Source organism: Hyaena hyaena, unplaced genomic scaffold (genome assembly GCF_003009895.1).
Source record: "Hyaena hyaena isolate Hyena2069 unplaced genomic scaffold, ASM300989v1 scaffold_636, whole genome shotgun sequence".
NCBI lineage: Eukaryota > Metazoa > Chordata > Mammalia > Carnivora > Hyaenidae > Hyaena > Hyaena hyaena.
In genome coordinates, this window is record NW_024081268.1 from 794,317 (window position 1) to 818,151 (window position 23,835).

Sequence of the window (23,835 nt, forward strand, 5' to 3'; positions counted from 1 at the left end):
CTAGCAGGATATCACTAGGCATCCCTTGATCCTCTCAGCAGGAACCCCTGTATTAACAGTTTTTGTAGAAGTTCAAACAGCTGTCAGAGAGTTTCCTTCTCCCAAGTGAGAGCTCATGTTCAAGGATATGGAACCCACATTGCACACATGTAGGAACTGTCCTGATTTGAAAGCTTCTGCTTAGAAGCTACATGGACCACAGGAGATCATATCTCTTACAACAACTGTATAGATACAGAATCCAGGATCCCTGCAAGGAACTGTTATATAAGAGTCCCTGAACCCAGGGGAGCTAAAACCATGGCATGTTCAACAGGGGCTTAGAATCCATTTATAGTTTCTTCCATTCCAGTGCAATTTACCAATCAGGGTTCATTTTTGTAATAAGCAATGTGTATATATCTACATGACATTTTATAATATTTAACAGAGCTATAGAGTTCAATTGAAAGAAAAATGACAGCAGAGAAAAGGATAATCCATGATCCATCATGATCTTATGTAAACTCTTTGTTTTAAGCTCAACTTTCTCATCTGTAAAATGGAGATCATGTCCTTATTTCATAGTGTAAGCTGTGTAGATGTGACATGATAAGGTGAGAGAGTGTGTCAGTCAATCAGTAAGTGTCCTTTGAAGCTGTCGGTGATGGTCTGTAAAGTTATGATTGCTCAGATCTTGTTTATGGAAAGTTCTATTCTCTAGAGGCATTATTGAAAGAGTAAATCTGGAAGCAATGAAAACAGTGCCCACTCTCAGATATGGAAAACCCCTCTTCGAGGTAATAATCTGTAGCAGAATTGTAGCAAACTCATGGTTATGACTAACCTGGAACACAGGTTTCATGTGAGTGGTGGGCAAGGCGTGGAGGCCAGCGGATCAGGGTTTCAGTCTAAGTGTTATCATGGTTAGCTGAATAGAATCATGTAATCTACTTTAAGAAAACATTAATCAAGGTAAAGAAATATTATATTTTAATATGATTCATAGTTGTATAGGTGTGTGTATATGGATGTGTGTTAATTTTTGAACCAACCTGCTTCCTTCTCAGTCTTCAAGCTTTATCTTACATTGTACCTTCTATGGAAAATCATATTCAAAACCCTAACCAGTGTTGATCTCTGCTTCTAAACTGGATACCAATTATATTCAACCTATTCAATCTCTGGCATACACCTACTATATTTGTATTTGTTAGAGCACAGGAATCTATTTGCAATGCTTTGAGTGCTCTTTAAAAAAAATAGTACTCTACCTAGTGGCTGAAATATGATGATTGTTTGACAAAAGGTGATTAAAAGCAATTTGGAAGATTAAATTCTCTCTCTTGGTGGATACCTTCTTACCCATCCCAAATTAATGGCAGGTGGATTAATTTGTTTCTTCCTTTATGTGGGGGCTTCATCAATTCCTTGAAATATTCCTGAATCTTGTTTTCTTTTTTTTTCCACTGAATTGTGTTATCTGCTTTTCCAGCTTTTCCTACCAGTAACTATTAGTAAATGCCATGTGCAAATTCAACCCTACAATGTATTGGAATTAGGACAGGAGGTATTTCAGAAAGCTGAACCTTCCTACCTAAAAAAGCAGTGTTTGTCTTGCTATATTTAGGCCCTATAATTCATACACCCAGGCTTAATGCTGGCACCATTTGAGCCTTCCCGCTTAGTATGTTGTCTGCTCTTGTCTCACCTCTCTGTGGGGGTACAAGGATTTTCCTGAGTCTGGTACTCCTATCAGACTAGCCATTCACCTCACTCTTGTGAGCCCCATTTGTTCTGAACTTTTCTTTCTCTTCCCAGTTATCTGACTTAGTACTTCAGTTTGGCACTCAATTCTGTTTTGTAATACTGTGAATCTTTTCTAGTAGGTTTAATTACTCAAATTAAAAATAATGATCCCATAACTTCTCTTCCCTCAAACTACTCCCACATCAGTTTCACTATCAGCTAATGATCCTCCTTTATCCTTCAGTTCTCTCTGAGGATTTTCTCATGTCCCAAGTTCAAATTTAGAAAACTATAATCATTTCAATGTTTTGTCTGCTTCCCATGTGTAATGTTAAAGGAGTGCCCTTCATCATGGCCTGTGAGGTTGAATTCTTCCTGTCTATAATTTCCTCTTGCTGGTACTCACCTAAGTACTCACTATGCTGCAGATTTTATCTGGAATGTTCTTTCCTATAGTCTTTGCATGACCACCTTCTTCCCATTCACTGAGACTCATTTTAAATGTTACCACCTTAGAGACACCTTTCCTGACCACCAGGCCAAAGAAGATCCCCCACTGTTATTTGCGTATAGCTCAGTCTGTAATCGATTTCCCGCATAGTGTCTACACTTTGTCAGCTGCCTCTATTAGATTGTAATCCTTGAAAGTAGGGAGTGTGTCTCTCACCTGGGACCATTCATTGCCTCATGTCTTGGTATATGTGTCCTTCCAGTGTTTGTTAAGGAAATAACTGTGTTTTTCCAAACTAAAACATAAACCTGCCATCACTACCTCAGTTTCTACCTCTCACACGTGCCCCAATCCAAACAGGTTTGGATGTATTGCATCTCAACTAAATATTTGGCACACTGTGTTGGATTCTGAATTGCTGCCTATGGTGATGACTTTAAACAAATCTTAGGGCCACCAGAAGTTTGTATAGGAATTTCATCAAATTATGTAATGACTACGTACATACATGATCAATTACCCAGACGCCTCAGGGGCTCACAGTTCCTAGGTTTTCTTGGACTACAAAATATAGAACTCTCCAGAAGATGTTTCTTTTTTTCTCCTGCATGTAAACACTTGTTATAGGACTCTTACCATGTGCTCAGAAGCTGCTTTTTAAATTGGTCCATTCACACCGTATTTGCACTGTTTGGTTGACTTATTGGACTCGGCCTCTGAGCAAGACAGGTTTGTCCAAAGCAGTCTAGCTTTGTTCCATCCCTAGTTCTTATGGCTGAGGTTCACACGTGTTCTACACAAGAGATATTCATGTATAAGTATTGTTTGGTTTAGAAGGCAAAACAAAAATAGTAGGAAAAAAAGCCCAAACAACTCTTAACTGTTTCCTAAAGCACAGATATTATTAAATTATAGCAAAGCACTATAAAACAATCTAATAATTACTAGGACTTATTAGCTATTATGTGTAATATTTTCTATTTAACTTTAATGGTTAAGAGTGGTAAGAGAAAAGTGAGTGCTTATATAAAGCTGCAAACATGATTATCCTTTAGCATTGAAAATATAGGCCCAGCTTGAAAATACAATTTTATTTCTTAGTTTTTCGAGATCCTTAAAAACTAAAAAATTTTAAATGTTTATTTATTTTTGAGAGAAAAAGAGAGTGTGAGCAGGGGAGGGGCAGAGAGAGAGGGAGACACAGAATCTGAAGCAGGCTCCAGGCTCCAAGCCGTTAGCACAGAGGCTGATGTGGGGTTCTAACCCACGAATCATGAAATCATGACCTGAACTGAAGTCAAAAGCCTAACCTTCTGAGCCACCTATGCACCCTGAGATTCTTAAGAACTTTAATTCAGTAAAACAACTTACCTATTTAAAAACAACAAAAACAGCTATAACCTTTCTTCTTTTAAAGTTTTTCACTGAATATTTTATTGTCAAACTGTGTGGTTTTCAACTTTTAATTAGCTGGATCGAATATGAACATGCATTTTTTTTTCTCAAGGATTAATGTGACTAGTGTATTTTATTTCCAAAGAAACATTATTCATATAATTGTCATATGATTTCAAGGGTTTCAACATATCTGATTTTTAAAAAAATCACTGTTGTGCACACACACACACATACACACACACACACACATACACACATACACAGTATAAATAGATCTTTGTAGTATAGAAAATATTGAGGTAAAAATAGAGATAGTAGAAACACTGCAGATCAACAAATTTCCTTTCTTGAATACAGCCATTTACCAGACTAATGTGGATATGTGCAAGACATTTTATGGATATAATTATGTGAATTTTATAAATATATTATAGGTACTACAATAAATTAGCCTACTCTCTGGTTCATATAGATTAAAAATCTCTGAGGATATTGTTTTATTGTACATAGTTTTATATTTCCATTAATGTGGGAGATAGTTTTAAGTAAGAGCTGCTATCACCCTAGAAGAAGCCCTATTTTGAAACAATGGCACATACTGGTAAGAAAATGAGTGTTCCAGCTCAAAAAAATTTAATTCAATTCAAAAAATGTTTGTCTTGCATACTTGGAAGTTGCCAGAGTAGATCATAAGCATCCTCAACGCGCACACACACACACACACACACACACACACAGAGGCAATATGTGAGATGATGGATATGTTAGTTATTTTGCTCTTGGAAATTCTACAATGTTAAAGTATGTCAAATAACCATGTTGCATCCTTTGAGTATATACAATTATATTTGTCATCATTAAAAAATAGTTAAAACATGTTTCTCTTACAGATACTGCATAAAGATCTTTAACTTTGTTTCCTGTTAGGTAGATCTGATAGCTGTAATTCTGCACATATCTCTAGACCAAATCATCAGGCTTTGGAGATTAGTTTCTTCTTAAAAACAATATTCTTTGGGAAGTGTTTCTAGAGACATTGATTCTAGTGGGCTATTTATGCCCACAGTAACCTTTACCTTTGCAGTTCCAAAGTTCTTTGCAAGCATGGGCTTGTATGAATGTTTCACTATTACTGGATGATGCTTTATTTTTCATTTTGTTGAAATGTGATTGCAGGACTGAACACATTATAATGCATAACAGGTCAATATAATGGTTTTCATATATTTTAAGTGTCCTAACATAACTTTTTTTCCTATATGCCTCAATAAAACAATGTCTATAGCAAATGAAAACAGCTATTTGTGCCTAGCAGTCATCTGTCCCATGCAATCAGAGTTACCTTATTGATAAGAGGGGATTTAGGACAGAGTATTAAGGTTTTATCCATCTTAACCTTGAAAGGTCCTCTAGACACGAAACTTTTATTGTCACCTGTACTTGAAACTGACAGGAGGAAAGGTCTATCCAAAGAGCAGCTGTCCCAATTATACAGATTTTATGAAAATCCCACCATTAATCAATCAGTAATGTTGATGATCAGTTAAAACAGCAAATGCCCTTGACATCTGTTTCAAAGTTGTCATTTTTCCTTGATTGATGGTGGCATATCCTGAGAAGAAAGCTGTAAAGCTGTACAGGAGGATTTGTTAAAGACAAAAATATATTTTATAAAGTTCCAGGAATTGTTTGGAGACAAAATAACTGATTATTTGATTTGACATAATTTTCTATACATTTAGTACTGATTTGGCAAATTCAGCAATATGAAACTTAAAAAATCACAGTATTTCATACCAGAGAATGTTGTGACATATTCTTTTTGAATTATGTACAGAAGTAATGTGGTTCATTAGGATTAAGCTCTGTGGGAAAAGAAAGAATAAAAATAATAGCTCTGATAATGATTCTACTGCAAACAGATATTAAAAAATGAAGAAAAAACTATTATAATCTATAAGGACTGATAATACTTTATTAAGTAAAATTTGAAACAAAATTTGCAGTTAATTTGGAAAAACATATGGCACAAGGGAAATTTTAAATACTAGTCTAAAATTAATTTCAAACATAAAATATTAATATTTGCTTTTGAGTTGAGTAGAAATTATGCCACTGGAGCCTTGTAGTATATCCCTGACACATTTGCCTTCCACCATTGCTACACATTCTCAGTCTTCTCTACTTTCTTCTCACTCCCAAGGTACATTGCTTTGACGAATGTCTCTTAGTATGACCAGTAATATTTAAAAAGTAAAAATCCTCATCTCTTTTCCTAACCTGCACACCATCTTGTAGTGGGAACTTATTGGGATCAAGACTCAAAGATATCAGAAAGGATCTTTTATATCAGTGAATTCTCTTTTGACCTCAACAACCTAAAATTTATTTTTTCCTGATGTCATTTAGGAGAAGATTGCATTTGCTATCTTATTTTTTACTGTAGAATGAAAAACCTTTTTCTCAGTTTAGAGGGTTGTGAAATATATGTAGCAGGTAGGGACATGAACTCTGAAATGGCATCACAAAGATAGTCACATACTCTTTTCCAACCAAAGACAATCCGTGGGTCAAATTCATCTGCACTGTGACCCTTGAACTGGATTACTTTATGTAAAATCATTTAGAAAAGCAAAAATAAAGTGTAAATACACACACACACACACACACACAGTGCATAGAGTATTACAGTTCACAATGTTAAATACAACAGAATTTAAATCTTAGGGGCACCTGGGTGGCTCAGTTGGTTGAGCATACAACTTTAGCTCAGGTTTGAGCCCTGCATTTGGACTCTGTGATGACAGCTAGGATCCTGGAGCCTGCCTTGGGTTCTGTGTCTCCCTTTCTATCCCTGTCCCTCCCTAGCTCATGCTCTCTCTCTTTCTCTCAAAAATAAATAAATAAATCTAAAAATTAAAAAAAAAAAAACAATAAATCTTAGACATGGGCCAGTTTGATCCTATTAGTTATTGAATCTCAGATGTTTTCCAATAGTATAAACTCCTTTTCTACTAACAATGCTTCTGAAAGTATTTAAAACTTATAGCTGTGTCCTGAGGGGATGGGGTTCCTTTTCTTTAGGGCTATATAGAGATTATGCATTACTGGAAATTCTTGTTTCTCTTTTGAAAAATCATTTAAGAGCATTAATTTTTTTTGACACCAATGATGAATTGTCCCTGTTCACTGGGAACTGAGTTAATTAGGTAGCCCAGGTACCTTAAATCAGTAGAATTGGTCACATGACATATTTGAAATAACCGAACATTTTAATTATATACACTATATAACTGAGAATATTAGGTTGTCATTAAAACCATGCTATAGAAGAATATTTAGTATCTAAGGTATTGGCCAAATGATAAAGTCAATGAAAATAAAAGTCAGGTTATGAGTCTCTATGGATTTCAATGGATCCAGTAAAATCTGTATTATATTTATGTGAGTTATATAAAAATGGAATGGAGTTTTTATTAGTGATAGGGCTACAGATGAACTTTAAATCTATTCTGTGCTGTCTTCAGTATTTTTTTTTCTGTTTATTTTTATTAGTTTCAGTACTTGCTACAATTGTACATGCCCATAGTCTGGGTCAAAGTATTCTCTCAACTTTGTTTCAAAACACAGCAGTCCTGGCTCTTCCCCCTCTTCCAGAGTCATCCACTTGCAACTTCACCGACTCTGGCATTTTCCTCCACAACTAACCACTTTCGTGCAGTCCCATCTGTTGGCTCTTTAGTAGAGGTGCTGTCTTTGGGCTCTCTTGCCTCCATCACTTCCTACCAAATAGGAGCCAGTTCTCTTGACATGGTTATATGGTACTTTAGGTTACATCAGTATTCATTGTTCACATTTTATGATGAGATAGATGCTGTTTTAGTCTGAGCTGTATAAACACTATGATTTTTTTTTTCTTTCACAGCTGTTTGGTGTTCCAGGAGTTAATAATGGCCATGGCTTTTGTTGTTGTTGTTGTTGTTTGCTTTTATTTCTAAGAATTTCTCACTAATGTAAGGTCTTTACCAGTTATCTAATTCTGTTCTCCAGGCATCCAGACAGATTATGTATTATATGAAATTTATCTTTTAGGGTGGTACTTTTGATATCTTCTGTTGCGCTCTAGTGCAAGCTGGTTGCCTTTATGCTGCTACTTAGGAGCTCCTTTCAACATTCCTCTGGGCATATCTATGTTGTTTTTAATGTTGGATCTCCTGTTTGTTAGGTCTCTCCCCTTTCTTAATTTACTGTCCCCTTTTAGGTGGAACCTGTCCTCCAGAGACATCCTGAGAAAGATGGATGATGAAAATGTCCTTACTCTCCATTTATGTTGGATTGATGTTTGGATTGGACATACATTTCTGCATGGGAAACTATTATCTGTCATGATGTTGAAGGCATTGGTCCCTTGTTTCTAGCTTTTGTACTACATTTGAGAAATAATGATGTATTTTGACGCCTGCTTTTTTTGTTTAGTCTCTTAGTTTTTTCTCTAATCCTTTGGTAGCTGCTAAGATCATCCTATCCAGAACGTTCTGAAATTGTAAAGATGAAGTTAAAGAAGTTCTCTAACTTTATCCATAAGTGGGTATTAATAATAGATCTTTCTCACCATGAAAAATTGTGCCTCTCAGTATTTGCTTGCTTGTTTATTTGATGCTTTACTTCTCTTCATTGTTTATGATCTCTTTCTTTCTGGAATGCATATTACTTAAACATTAGACCAAATGGGCTGCTGTGTGATTTTCTTATCTTTTTACATTATGTGTATATTATACTTTTCATGATTTTCAGGGAAGCCTTCTCAACTTTATTACCAAAATGACTATTGATATGTTAAAATCGCTGCAATCAAAATTTTAATTTTCAGGAGTGTTTGTTTTGAACATTTAAGAAATGTTCTGAACCTTTATTTTTAATGTTTTAAGTTTATTTATTTTGTGAGAGAGAGAAAGAAAGAGAGCAAGAGCACAAGCACTAGTGGGGGAGGGGCAGAGAGAGGAGAGAATCCCAAGTAGACTCCATGCCATCAAGGTGGAGATTTCAAGAATCATGAATGAGGTCATGACCTGAGCCTAAATCAAGAGTCTGATGCTTAACCCACTGAGCCACCCAGGTGCCCCTGAACATTTCTTTTAATAGTGAACTATTTTCTCTTTCTCTCCAAAGCTATTGGTTTAGTTCTTGATTTTTCCCTGTTGCTGACCATAAGGTACAGATCACCCTTTTCTTTTTCCCCTCCTCTTCTTCTCCTTTCCCTCCTCCTTGTACTTTGGTTTTGCTTGGTTGTCTACCGTTTATCCATCTGCACTCCAGCTTATAAGAAATTTATTACTGGGGCACCTGGGTGGCTCAGTTCGTTAAACTTCCGACTTTGGCTCAGGTCATGATCTCGCAGTTTGTGAGTTTAAGCTCTGTGTTGGGCTCTGTGCTGACAGCTCAGAGCCTGGAGCCTCCTTCAGATTCTGTGTCTCCCCCTCTCTCTGCTCCTCCCATGCTCATGTTCTGTCACTCTCTGTCTCTCAATAATAAATAAAAATGTTAAAAATTTTTATTTTTTAAAAAAGGAAATCTATTGCTATTATCTCTACTGTTCCTATTCCTGTGGATTTATTTCTTTAAAAACACTTTTACTGTTGTTTTATTGTTTTGTGGGGAGAGAATAAAATCATTTTTTGCCATGTTTATTTAGGCAAATACTCTTCTGTATTTTCACTATTACAATATGTTGATTTGTAATAAAAACTGTACAACTCTGTATTATGTATTTTAAAAATATCCCCAGGTCAACTTTTCCCATTTTTACCCATTTTAGTTTTGTCTGCAAGTATCCTAAATACTTCTTTAGTCTAAGGAAACAAAAAGTTTCATTAAATCAGCACAATTTATCCCTTAGAGGTAATTATCTTATTTCTAAATAATATCAACAGTGTTCCCATCCATGTGCATAAATGTATGGACACTACAAGTCTTTGGCTTCCCGATTTAAAGACAATTACTAAGCACCCTCTCTGTTCAAAGTCTTGTGCTAGGTTCTGGAGAATAGAAAGATGAACCCATATAATCACCTTCTCTTAGGAGAGAATTCTGGAGATAATCTCTGTGTTGAAAAATATATAATCTAAAGGAAGTTAACACATCTAATGTCACCTTTTCATTAGCCTGGGTTTTTGACCTGGGGCCCAGTGCTTTATCTATTACATTGTGGTTTTAAGTGTGTGTGTGTGTGTGTGTGTGTGTGTTTGAGTATGTATGTCACCAAAGTTATAGAAGCACCAGATTAAGTACCTTGCCTAAAATGATAAATGACAGAACTGATATTTAAGCCCTAGCTGAGAAGATGCCAATAATTTATATGTCCCTGTAATGTTGCTGGTGCTTTTGGTAATTTGGTAGTATTCATGTCAGGCATTCTAGGGCTCAACTTTGATTCATGATGCTGTATAACATTGGAACTAATTGCACCTATGAAGAAAACAGTCTGGCTAGATATGAGTCCTGTGTCATTGTAAGCAAGTTATTTATGCCCCATGGTGCCTCAATTTGTTTCCGTGTAAAATACGTATTGTAATAGCATTGACCTTGTAGAGTTATTGTAAGAGTTACAAGAATTAAAATATTCAAAAGAGTTTGAAAGTGCTTAGCAATAGGAGCCACTGTTCAAGTGTTAGCTATTGTTATGGACTGAATTGTGTCTCACTACAATTCGCATGATGAATTCCCCCAATGTGACTCTATGTCAGGATAGGGACCTTAGGGAGGTAATCAAGGCTAAAGGAGGTCACGAGAGGGGGGCCCTAATCTGATAGGACTGGTGTCCTTATAAGAAAAGGAAAGACAAAGGGGGTCTCCTTCTCTCTGTGCTTTCACAGAGAAGAGGCCATGGGCGAAATGGCAAGAAATCAATTCTGATGGTACCCTGATCTTGAACTTCTAGACTCCAGAACTGTGAGGAAATACTACCTAGTTTGTGGTATTTTGCTACGATAGCCCACACAGATTAATACAGCTATCATCATTTACCTAATGACTTCAGTGAATTTTTTGCTTAATGCTAATCATCAACCTCATCTGTGACAATAGTCCCATGTGACCCTGGTGCTATCCTCACCCTCCACAAGAATAGGTATTTACTGATGGTATTTGGCTAGAGTCTAGGGACCCAAAGACTCTTCTGGCCTTTGGCAGATCACTTATCCTTCTCAACTTTAGTTTTTTGTCTGTGAAAGAGGATGCTAGTAATAGTGCCTGATGCATTGTCTACGCTTATGTTTCAAACAGTTATCAAATAATATTTATGAACATGATGTGAATATGTTTATCATATGCTTGGAGTTAAATCAAAAGCAAAAGTTTTCTTGGGAGAAAACTAACAGGAAAATGTTGGAGAGGAATTCTGTGGCCAAATATCAGACAACCCTGTGTCAGAAGTTTTAAACTTCACCCTCAGAGGCCCCAAGGAAATCTCAAATGTTTATAAACATGTCTATGGTATTGTTTTAGGGCAAATAATCTGTAATCTTGGAGCAGAATGTTTTAAGTAATGACAGAATTAATATATACAAATTAGCAATGTTTTACAATATTTTAGGAGACAGGTTGCTGATTGGCCTTACGGTAATAATGCTGGGAATATGAAAGGAAGGATTATCAAAAAGAAAGTAGTATGAGGTCTGATGGACAAAATATATGTGGGGGAGTGAGCAGCAGGAGGTATGATCATGAGATTTTTGGCCTATCCTAGGCAAGGGATGGATAAACTATATTGCAGAGGTAAATGTGCTATTTTTGTTTGTAGTGATTCATGCACATCTATGGGTACATATATCTGAGTGTGCACTCATGTGTATGTGAATATAGTATGCACCAAGTTGAGATACTTTAGTAGATACTTCAGCCATGAGGCTGAATGAAGACATCTGAAAATAAATGTGTATCTTCTGAATGTAACTGCATCTACATGACAATAGAAGACAGAATTTTAAAATAACACTGGTGACAGAAATAAACCTTTTTTTAATGCTATTGCCTAATTATATAGCAAAGAAAACTTGACTTGAGCCAGATGTGATCAGTAAAGCAAAAAAAAGTCCAAAATGTCTATTACATTTAAAATTTAAAACTTAATCTAAATTTCAGTGATGTTAACATATTTGTGGGTCATGTACATTTTAATTCTTGTTTGTTCGTTTTTAATACCAAGACATCAAATCCAAAGTCTGAGTGTGATGTATATAATTATTCAGCATGGCTTAGGAAAATCAGAAAGTACCCTAGAAGGTCTGGACCAGCAAAAACTTTCACTTACTACTTTAGAATAACTGTGATTTTCTTCTGTCTTGTGTGGTGGCTTTCTGACATTTTTCTCCTTGAAACTTATAATCTCTGTCTTACTCTAATGATAGATTTTAGATGAGTCAAGGCTCAAAATTAGCAGGAAGGGGCAGAGACTAAATGAACCTTTGCATCTCTTATGATTTGAAACACCTCCCTTCTGACTCTCCATCTTGTAAAAAACTTAAATCAACACCAATTTATGTTCATAAAGCAAGGTGGATCTAAGTAAAAACATTTTTAAGAGAGTATTCAGTCTGCAAGAAAATGTTGATTTTAGGAAGAGTGCAACCTTACCTGTTCTGCATTATGAGCTATATAATATGTGTAAACTTTTCTCCTTTTTTACAGTTAAGTTGTTTTAAAGTGGTTTCCTAAGGAACATACAACTATAAAGACTTTATTTTTATGACAGCTTCAAAGAGCTGGATTAAAAAGCAAGAACAAAACAAAAAGCCTTCTGTTGTTAACTCAAACATTTATTCTTACATAAAATGCAGAAAACCCAAATTTCCCTAAAACCTATATTGATAAATCTCAGTTTTTCATCTTTCTCAATTTAACTTTTAGCTGGATTAATTTAACTTTTTTTTTTTTTTTTTTTTTTTATCATGTAGGTAGTAGGTGGAAGGGAATATTACCTCAATTTAGCCAAAGTTCAGTAGGGTGAATTTCTGTCACACCAGCATAGATAGACTTTACAAAACAACTTTGGGAACTAATTATAGCTAACATTTATTGAGTGTTTACCACCTTAGGCACTGGGTTCAGACAGATTAAGTTCATTTAACCATCATGACAACAGCAGGTGCTATTAACATCTTTATTTTATGGATGAGGAACTCTAGTCTTACTGCTTAAGTCAATAGTTCCCAAACTTTGGTGTATATGAGAATCACCCAGACGACTATTAAAGAATATGGAGCCTAAGCTTATTGAAATAGAGGAAGGTCTGGGCCTTTGTATTTTTACTGATCTCGCCAGGAGCTTCTGAATGCCACCAAAGTTGTAGAAGCACCAGCTTAAGTACCTTGCCTAAAATAATAAATGACAGAGCTGATATTTAAATCCTAGTCAATGAGATGCCAATAATTTATGCTTTTAACCAACATGCTATAGAGTCTCCAACTGTATTAAAAAGTAAAGGCATGTAGAAATAGGTCCATAGTGGAAGGGTGTGTGTGTGGTTAAATTTGACGCATTCTGAGATGCCTGCAAACTGTCGAGCCAACGGTCCTATGAGACTAGACACGGCACCTCTACAATAAAATGAACGTTGAACACTGAGCTGCCCTTAGGCACTGGACATTCAAGTATTTGCACCATTAAGAGTTTAAAATGAAGCTAAACATTAATGGTTTAACAGAGATATCATCCACTTTGTTGCTCTTATTCTCAATCTGTGTGTTTTTTTTTTTTTCTCAACAAGATAGTGCAACAGCAGCCCTGAACCTTGCAACAACTACTTTCCCCTTGAAAGACACTGATAGCAACTACAGATGTAGTTAAGGTTTTCTCTTTCTGGCCCATGAGGATTTTTATTTTTTTCCTGTGTGTGGAGTAGAAAATGATTTTCAAACAGTTTGTGGGAAGATTCTGAAAAAGGGCTGACTTGCATTTACGGACATATGGCTATAGCACCCCCTGCTGATGTCTGATGGGATTAACATTTGTGTGATGTTGACCTCAAAACCCACAGTTCCTCAAGCCATTTGAATTTATGGGTGAGACAGAAAAACAATGTTACCTCAACTTGTCTTATCCAACCTTTAAGCTACTGTTAGGTTTTCTTTGAAATTCTAAATCCTAAAATTTCACTGGGCTATTGATAATTTTTCTGATATGTTGGTAATTTGTTCATTCATTCAACAAATATTTATTGAGTGCCCACTCTAGCTGAAGATGTTCTAGTTGTCTGTGTTATAGGTGTGAACCAAGCAAAGCTTCTTCCCTCATGGGCTTATGTATGGGGAAACAGAGACATGGAGACAAAGAGAAGACAAAGGCAGACATACATATAGTAAATCTGGTAGTGACAAACATTATGGGGAATGAAAAAAGAAGGAACATGACAGAAAAAGCATATGCAGGTGAGGGTTGGGAGACTCTCTTTCTTATAGGTTTATCTGAATTTTGTGATTTCTCTTCCCATCCTTTCAAAGAGTACACTAAACACAAAAAGATAACTGATTCATAACAGTTACTCTTTAGGGAAATGAACAAACTCCTTCTGTATAACTTTGTTTCTAGTGTGAAGACCTCAAGGTTCTCCTGCAGCAATGAAAGTAATGCTAAGTCCCCAGCTGGGGTCAAAGCACAAAAGAGAGACAGTGTTATGCAACCCACCTCTGAGGGATGGAATGAAGGGGGGAGGGCATATTTGCTTGTGGAAGTCCAGGGCATGTGTCTAGAAAAACCTTTATGTTCAAAAGTAATGCCCCAATCTTTGCCTCGTATCAGAACCACATGTGAGGTGGTGTTTGAGATCAAACTGCTGTTTACAAATCTGAATTTCCTTTTTAAAAATCTGAACTGTCACTTTTAAAGCTAGGGGAATAGAATGCTACAACAATGATACAAGGTCACAGCTGTTTGCACATTGCATTTCAAAATCTGAAAGCATGTTATTATGAGGCCGTTTTTAACATGAGCTCATCTGCCCAACGGAGAGGGGGAGAGGGAGGGCCTTGAGCTTTGTTTCTGTTTCCGGGCCCTGTCCTGAGACCTTCTGGGTGACTGTGACCTCACATTATCCATCACTGCTGGTCAGAGCACAGAGAGACCACTTGTATGGAGCTCATATGAGCTAAGTCTCAACGCAATGGAATGAATAATTTCTATTTCCAGTTATGTTGAACCAGGAAAGAAAAAAAAATGACTCCATTAAATAGTGTAGGTCAGTAGGGAAAAAAATGGATAATCCCTTGTAAATAGGAAGATGGGAAACACAGCTAGGACATGGATCGCCTTTTATTCCTCCGTCTCTTCTCCCAATGTGTGCCGCCCTCCAGGTCAGACCCAATTCTGGATCAATCAAGGCTCCTGCCTTCTCAGCTTCTACACCCATACATGTTCAAGAAAAATCACATGCTTTTATGGGATTGGGAATATGACAAATTCAAAATAGCCTGGAAAATGGCCCTCAAAATAGCCTGGAAGGTTCTTGGGGTGTTTCTAGTCAGTTCTAACTCCTTTTATTAATCGTGGCTCCCCTCCTTGACTGCTGATATCATCACACCTTATGACAGCCTTCCCCTCAGGAGAAGAGCTACCTTCGTATTATAGGCAGAAGATAGAGGCTACCTGGTTGTTACTCCCCAATCTTCCTGACATCTGCAGCACCTGCAAATATTATCAGCATCTGCTGGATTCTTCCTTGTCCCTCCTCCTCTGGAGGCAGAGGTCTTAGTCCAGCTGTCCTGGGGTGGTCCTCACACGTCCTTCCTGATGTGGCTGTGTCATTCACCCACCCAGCCCTCCATCTTCTGCCTCCTGTCTTTCCCAGCCTCTGTGTATCATGGTAAATCAGAGGGCTTTGGACTTAGAGGGAAACGATCTTGGACAAGTTGCAGAGCTTCTCTGAAACGGTTTCCAAATTTGTCAAGTGGTGATCACGGATTTTGTAAGGATTAAATAACATAACATGTAGGTTCCTGGGTGACTCAGTCGGTTGGGTGCCTGACTTCAGCTCAGGTCATGATCTCACGGCTTGTGAGTTCAAGCCCTGGATAGAACTCTGTGCTAATAGCTCAGAGCCTGGAGCCTGCTTCAGATTCTGTGTCTCCCCCTCTCTCTGCCCCTCCCCTGCTCAGGCTCTGTCTCTCTCTCCTTCAAAAATAAATAAACATTAAAAAAAACTAAAAAAAAAAAAACCACAACAACATCATAATATGCAAAGCCGTGGAATCACTGAATGTATTGGGGGAAAAACAAGAGCTTTTAGTATTGCTTGTAATTACTCCTACTGCAGCATACTACACATTTTTGCAATGGTCCTTTTCAAAACATGTTTATAAACATTTCCAATTCTATCTTACAAAAGCTTACACTATAAGCAGGACGGATCTTGAAATGCACTTAAAGTAAAGAAGTTGTTTTCTCAAGGTCACAGACATAGGTTGGTGGTGACATTGAGACTGAAAATTAGATTTTTTGAATCCTGTTTCAGTGTTTGTGCACCTACATTTACTGCCTCTTTTAGTAGCTGATTCCTTATGGGAAGTGTGCTACTATCTGTGAATTTTGGACTCATTTGAACTTAGGAGCAAAATAAACCTTCTACCTCTCAGTGCAAATATCACTCACGTTTTCCTTTGTATGGCGGGTTTTTTGTTTTTTGTTTTTTTACAGGTTCGATGTTCTTTATATATGCAAAGTGGCACAGGCATTAATTGCATTACCTGCAGCAATGAGTGCAGCTGTGTGAGGTTAATGGAACTGCCATAGATTTTACAAAATGCTTTGTGAACAAAACTCCAAACACTTATGACAAAGACTGTATAACATATGGCTTTAGCATCCTTTTACACTTGGAAACGTACAGCATCCAGGGGGTGGAAGTATGTTTTTGGTGTGTTTTTTTTTTTTTTTTTGGTTTTTGTTTTGCGTTAGTAGGTTTTTTTTTTTTTAAATGATTTTATTTTTTAATGTTTATTCAGTTTTGAGAGTCAGAGAGAGACAGAGCATGAGCGGGGGAGGGGCAGAGAGAGAGAAGGAGACACAGAATCTGAAGCAGGCTTCAGGCTCCAAGCTGTCAGCACAGAGCCTGATGCAGGGCTCGAACCCATGAACCATGAGATCATGACCTAAGCCGAAGTCAGACACTTAACCGACTGAGCCACCCAGGCGCCCTAGTAGGTTTTTTTTTTTTTTTTTTTTAAATGGACTTGTGGTTTAAAAGAAATTTTGAGAAGTCAATTAGTTCAGTTGGCTGTTTTCAAGAATATATTTAGGTCATGTGAGTTTTGAGATGCTTTACAGCTTATGTAAACAATTTACAACAGTATAAAATCATTTTATGGAAATGGTTTCTTTTTTCCATTTGGTGGAGAAATCACTTTATTTTTTTGAAGTGTTAAAAACAAATGGAGTGAATGAAGGATCAGGAATATAGGAGGAGGTGCTGGCATTAATTGAAATGGGGAAAACAAAATTCATGCAGGAGTTATCGAGACCCAAATACTCATTCTCATAACGGCTGGGGATGTTGGAATTGCCAAGTGGGAAGAAAACTGCCCCTTTTGAGATCATATCTGATGCCAGGGACAGCCCCCATCCAATGGCCAATAAGTAGATTGTATACAAGTCTGGTCTTCTTGCCCCAACTGAATATGGTTCAAAAGGGTGTCAGAGAAAAACAGCACCAAACACTGGTTAAAGGTGACAAGACAGATTTTATTGAGACTACTGCCCTAAGAGAGACTCTACGAACTAAGCTCAGCTCCAAGACAAAGGTAACTGAGAGTTTTAAAGGGAAAATAGGAAAACACAAAGGAATTGGAGGAGATAAAAAGTGGTTGGGGGGGGGGATAAAAAAGTGACTAAGGGCCTACTTGGAAATGGAAATGACAGAAGGAGAGTAAATGGGAAATCACTGAAAATGGCTTGGCAGTGTAGGTAGGGACCATGTGCATCATATGGCTTGTCAGCGTTGCATTTTCTTATGCAAAGATTCAGCACAGGGTCATGGCCTGGTACAGGTGCAAGCCAGGACAAAGCTTGGACGAGTCTCTCAGCAAGTGCTCATGCAGGTCCTCTGTGCCGTGGGGGAGCTCACAATTCACAAGGTCATACATTTTTCAGAACTTCTTGCAGGGCTGAGTGGGCATCTACTGAGACTGCAACAGAGCATGACTTCTCCCTCTGTGCAGTCTGGCCTCTATTCACTCTCCTCTCTTCCATAGGGATTGATTCTAACGTCCCTAATAAATGTCCTACAAGCTAACGTCCATTCTTCTGAGGGTATCCATCCTCTAGCAATGTGCTTCTTATAACAATAGTCACGAGGCAGTTTCTAAATCTGAAAATGATGATTTTTTTTTAATTTTTAAAAGTTTATTTATTTTGAGAGAGAAAATGAGAATGAATGAGCACATGAGCAGGGGAGTAGCAAAAACAGAGAGAATCCAGGGTGCCTTGCTGGCTCAGTTGGTTAAAGGTCCCACTTCAGTTCAGGTCATCATCTTGTGGTCCATGAGTTTGAGCCCTGCATTGGGCTCTGTGCTGACAGCTCGGACCATGGAACCTGCTTCAGAATCCGTGTCTCCCTCTCTCTGCTCCTCCCCTGCTTGCACTCTCTCAAGAAAGAAACATTACAAAATTAAAAAAAAAAAAAAAAGAAAGAAAGAAAGAAAGAAGGGAATCCAAAGAGGGCTCTTTAGTTAAAACGATAAGATTCATTTTGGCTAACATGCTTTTAAGTCATTTGTATGTGAATTTCTTCACCCTCTATGTTTTGATTTGTGTGTGTGTGTGTGTGTGTGTGTGTGTGTGTGTGTGTGTGTGTGTGTGTGTTTTTTGCTGTAATGGTCTATGATATCCCTAAGTAACTGAAATACATCATTGGTTCAAAGGTGGGCCACTAAATCATAAATATAAAAAGACATCACAACATAAATGCTACAGCTCAAACATTATAAATACAAATTTATTTTTTAAGTGCAAAATTAATTGGATGGCCATAGCAAGTATATCTGACATAATGCTTTCACACAAGAAGTCAAAAAAGTCTCAACAAGAAGTGTGTATATGAAAATTGGATTTTATTAGACCAGTGATCCATCCTCCTCTATTCCTTGTATGCTGTATTGAAAGTTTGTCAAATAACATCATAAAACCATTGAAGCTATTGTGTAAGTCTCAAACAAAGTGGTGATCTAGTTAGTCAATCAAATTGTTTTTTCAAGAATAAGTGAAAAATACTGCTTTGTTGTACAAAATGAATGAGTTGAGTTGTTAACCATAGAGAAGGTTCTATAGTTTTAGTCCTTGAACAAGATTCATACTATTGCCAAAAAAATTAAAAAAACAATTCAAAATTTTGAATAAACATTAACTTCAGAAAGAAACAGAAGCAATTGTCAAAATTTATTTTATTAAATGGCACTGATGAGTATCAAATTATATGAACACATACATTGTTGAAAAGTACTCTCTCATAACCTTATGGTGGGACAAGTCCTTTGTATTCAGGGAGGAAATGAGCTCCTGGCACATCAGTGAGACACATGAGAAGTAAGTATCCTACCAGATTTTGCTTCCTTTTTTTTTGATTAAACAAAGTTTTTTTTTTAAGTTTATTTATTGATTTTGAGGGAAAGCAAACATGATCAAGGAGGGGCTTAGAGAGAGGGAGAGAGATAATCAGAAGCAGACCCTGCACTGTTAGTGCAGAGCCCGACACGGGGCTCCACTCACGAATAGAGAAATTACAACCTGAATGGAAATCAAGAGTCGGACACTTAACTCACTGAGCCACTCAGGTGCCACGATTCTGCTTTCTTTGTTATGAAAATCTCATGCTACAGAAGAAGTTTTGTTTTAATTTTTGTAATGATTACTTAGTGAACCATAGTGAAGCCTGGAAAAAATATGCTGCTGTTAACACTGAAGAAATACCATTTATATCAAGGCAACAAGGAAGTCCATAGCTATTTGAAGACAGCTCTACATATAACTACCACAAAGTTTATAATATACACATATTATATCTATGCATATACATAATACATATTAATATAATAATTATATGTAATATTGTGCCATAAAAATAAGGAAATCCTGTCATTGCAACAACATGAATGGACTGTGAAGGCAATATGCCAAATAAAATAAGTCAGAAAGACAAATACTGTATGATCTCACTGACATGTAGAATCTAAAAACATCAAACTCATAGAATGAGTAGAATGTTAGTTGCTGAGGAGCCAGGAAAATGAGATGTTGGTCAAAGGATATGAACTTTCAGATAGAAGATATGTGTCCAAGATCTAAGATACAGCCTGATGACTTATTATATTGAATACTTGAAGGTTGCTATGAAAGTAGAGCTTTAAGATTCTCATCATAGCAACAAAGCAACTAAGTGGTACTTATGTGAAGTGAAGGGTGTGTATTTTGGTAAACATTTAGCAATATGTACATGTACCCAATCATCACATTATGTGCCTTAAACTCACAGAATGTTGCATATAAATTATATCTCAGTAAAACTGGATAAAAAGTTGAAGTACACTGATATCATGGATGTCCACTATAGTAATAACAATCCTAGATAGTTTGGGTGGATTAAAGTGCAGGTTTTCTGTTTGTTTTTTTTAGTTTTTTAAAAAATGTTTTATTTATTTTTGAGAGAGAGATAGAGACAGCATGAGTAGGGGAGGGTCAGAGAGAGAGGGAGACATAGAATCCGAAGACAGGCTCCAGGCTCTGAGCTAGCTGTCAGCACAGAGCCTGACACAGGACTCGAACCCACGAACCATGAGATCATGACCTGAGCTGAAGTCAGATGCTTAACTGACTGAGCCACCCAGGTGCCCCTAAAGTGCAGATTTTCTGAATAATGTAACAGGTTTAATACAATACCAGAAGTACTTTTTTTTTTTTTGGTTTTACTTATTTTTGAGACAGAACATGAGGTGGGGAGGGGCAGAGAGAGAGGGAGACACAGAATTTGAAACAAGCTCCAGGATCTGAGCTGTCAGCACAGAACCCGATGTGGGTCTCAAACCCATGAACCGTGAGATCATGACCTAAGCCAAAGTTAAATGCTAACCGACTGAGCCACCCAGACACCCCCAGAAGTACTTTTAAAATAGCCAACTTCTGTATAAGTTGTGCAAAATGTTTATTAATGTTAATTTCTTTTTGGTTATCACCCTAAATTATGCAGAAACGCTAGAGTTCATTATCTGTATTTATTAGAATTTATGCTTGAGTCACAAATTAACTACGAACGTGATTTCATGGAGGCATACGATAGTTAAAGGCTTAGAAGATTTCAAGATGTGAAATAATTAATGTGGAGTTACGCTGTGTTTTCTGGTGTGGTTTTTACTATGCACAAATGAAATATTAATGATAGCAAAGCTAAAGGATGGAATGAGCAGCTCCAAACTAAGCCTGCTTTATTGGTTAAAGTTCAGAGTACCCATAGAAGATAAGACACGTTTGCTTCCATACCAAACATGGCAAAATCAGTAGAGGAAATTTTCTTGAAATTACATGCTAGTTGGGTCAGGAACAGATCTATGCATTTTGGGTCTCAGATGTTTTATTCTCTATAACAGTACTATACTTGTGTTACGAATACCAAAGGAGTTAGGGTTTGGACAGCTGGCTTAATATTTTCACATGCTATTTAGGCTTTCTCAAAAGGGGGAAGGGAGAGCACCATTTTCTTTGGTGAAAATTCTTCACCACAGAACTGGTGGTTTGTGAATGGGCAGTTGGTTCAAAGGCAAGAGAAGACAAAACTACCCATAAACTAGAGTATCCAAGTCCATGGCTATTCCACCAGAAGCATGTCTTAATGTTATTATTATCTACATAGAAATTCCATATTGAACTTCTTGTGGCTAAGGCAAATTTAATTTTGAAGTAGTTATAATTTCTTATTTAAAAAAGTAAGGCCCAAAGGATAAGTCCAAAACAAAATGAAATGAAACAAACGTGACACTTTTCTTCACAAGCTAACTGATGTTAAAGTTGTAGGCTTTATTGTATATATGTGAACATATTTTTATTAACATAGGATTTATAAACATAAGATATTAGATATTATAATCTTAACCTGCATTATGCATTTATCAGTATACTGTGAATGCCTCTTCCTTACTAGTGAATACTCTTCGACATTTTCTTTTCTTTCAAAAATATTAACAACTTTCTTCTTTATATGAAGGCAGCTAAAGGAATAGCTAAAAGTATCATGCAATTTGATTTTGGAGAAAGAAAATTACAGCATTTTTAAGAGGACTAATTTAGATATTTAACCTGAAGTTAGTAACGAATCAACACTAGAATATATTTTGTCTATACTCAATCAGTGTTAGATATTTAGCAATGCAAAAGTAAAATGTAAATTTATATTTCTGTGAGTAGACAATCATGTATGCCTCTGTGTGTGTGTATGTGTGTGTGTATATTTATGTGTGAAGGTTAGCTTAAGAATTTGAGGAAAATATTTCTTTGCATTGTATTAAGTTCAGAAGAATAAGTCTGTCAGGTGTTCTCATTGCCATAGAAATATTTCGGCCAGAAGAGAGGGGTTCTTAAATAGATTATAGGATGGGGCACCAAATGCTGAGAAATCCCATATTACTAGAAGAAAATATCTTTGTGGGTACATAGGGCCAAGCTGGCAAAGCAGGCATGAGGAGAAAAGGCAGAAAGTAATAGAGTAAGTGTACCTCCTTTGCTTGGATAGCTTTATAATAAATTTGCTCTACTGTTGAGGAGGGAAAAACTCTAGTTCTTTCCACCTCAGGTTTTCTGCCTGGACCCCTGCAGATTATACTGACAAAGATATAATAATGAAAGAAAACAAACAAACAGGTTTATTAACATGTGCATCCTTCATAGGCATAGAAGTGCTAAGCAATGAGTAACTTAAAACAATGGTTAGAAATTAGGCTTATGTAGCCTTTTAACAAAAGAACCATCAATTTTTAGAAAAGTAACATAACAAAGGGAAAGATCCTTGAGGGTCTAAGGGTGGAAACAATGGGAAAGCAAATATATGGGGAAACTAATGGTAGATAAGGGCTAGTTTATCCAAGTTTGTTATGTGGAATCCTCTGATCCCATCTCTGGGCTGATAGGGGTCTAGCCTTGTCTCTGGTGATTAACTTCTGTGCTTCCTGGTAGAGAGGGGAGTGGAAGGTATCTTTACAAATTCACATTCTGCTCTTAGGCAAATAGGTGGAGGGTAGAGAGCTTTTCTTTTATCTTCTCGTCAACTGCTGTCAGCTCAAAGTAATCCTTAATGCCAAGTGGCATATTTTGGGGTGATACACTCTGCTACACTCAGTACCATTCTACAAGTTAATACACATTGTTTGTACATCTGCAGTCCTAGTTAAAAATAGGTTGGATTGAAGTAAAATCCCCTTTAAAAGATTATATAAGTTCAGGTAGCTGAAAGTAAAGAAAAATTTGTTCATTTTTCAGAATCTTGATTAAATTTTAGTTCATCAAAAAATTTAATAGGCTCTCCATAAATGCAATTTATACATTATAATATGAGCCTGCTGCCATCATTTTTGACATCATGAGACAGCCTCAGTCTCCAGGGTTGCACATTCAAGCCACATTTAATGCTTGCATATTTGCCCATATCATAAGTTTTACATTTGAAGATCCCTATCTTGATATTAAGAAACATTTTACTGACTGTAATGATATAATCAGAAATTTGGCATGAAAGAAAACAAAGAAAAGCTGAATGATAGTGTAATATGCTGACAATGAGGTGAAGTGTCGCATAATTATTGTCTAATAGGAAAAAGATTTCACAGACCACTGACAGAGATCAGGGTTAATTCCATGAAGGAGATAGTTAATGAAAACGGTATAATAGGATTATTCAAATAGGATAATAACAACATATTTCTAATCTAGTTTTCATTTTCATAATACTGTCAGAGTGGTACCAAGTGCCAAGTTGTTAACCAACATCACCAGTTAAATATGCACATGTTTTGGATCTATAATTAAATCATTCAGTAGTTCAATAACACAGAATATATCAACATAAATTATTGCATAGGAGGAAAAAACAGTTGCCAATCCCTTAATTCTTAAGTACTTGTGCTAGTTCTTCCGAACCGGGTTTTCTGTTAAACTTTCTCCTCCCTTTTCACCAAATGTTCCATCTTCTGCTGCTTCTAAAGTCTTACTGTTGTAGGGACACCTGGGTGGCTCGG

General features: G+C 36.7%; 1 long non-coding RNA gene across 1 annotated transcript in view; it reads left to right on the forward strand.

The window, feature by feature from the left end:
- The window catches only part of LOC120219649, a 34,531-nt gene extending 26,493 nt beyond the window's left edge, over nt 1-8,038 (forward strand). The window contains exon 4 of the long non-coding RNA XR_005525346.1: nt 7,839-8,038. This is a non-coding gene — a long non-coding RNA (uncharacterized LOC120219649). The remainder of the gene's footprint in view (nt 1-7,838) is intronic.
- The last annotated feature ends 15,797 nt before the right edge of the window (nt 8,039-23,835 follow it).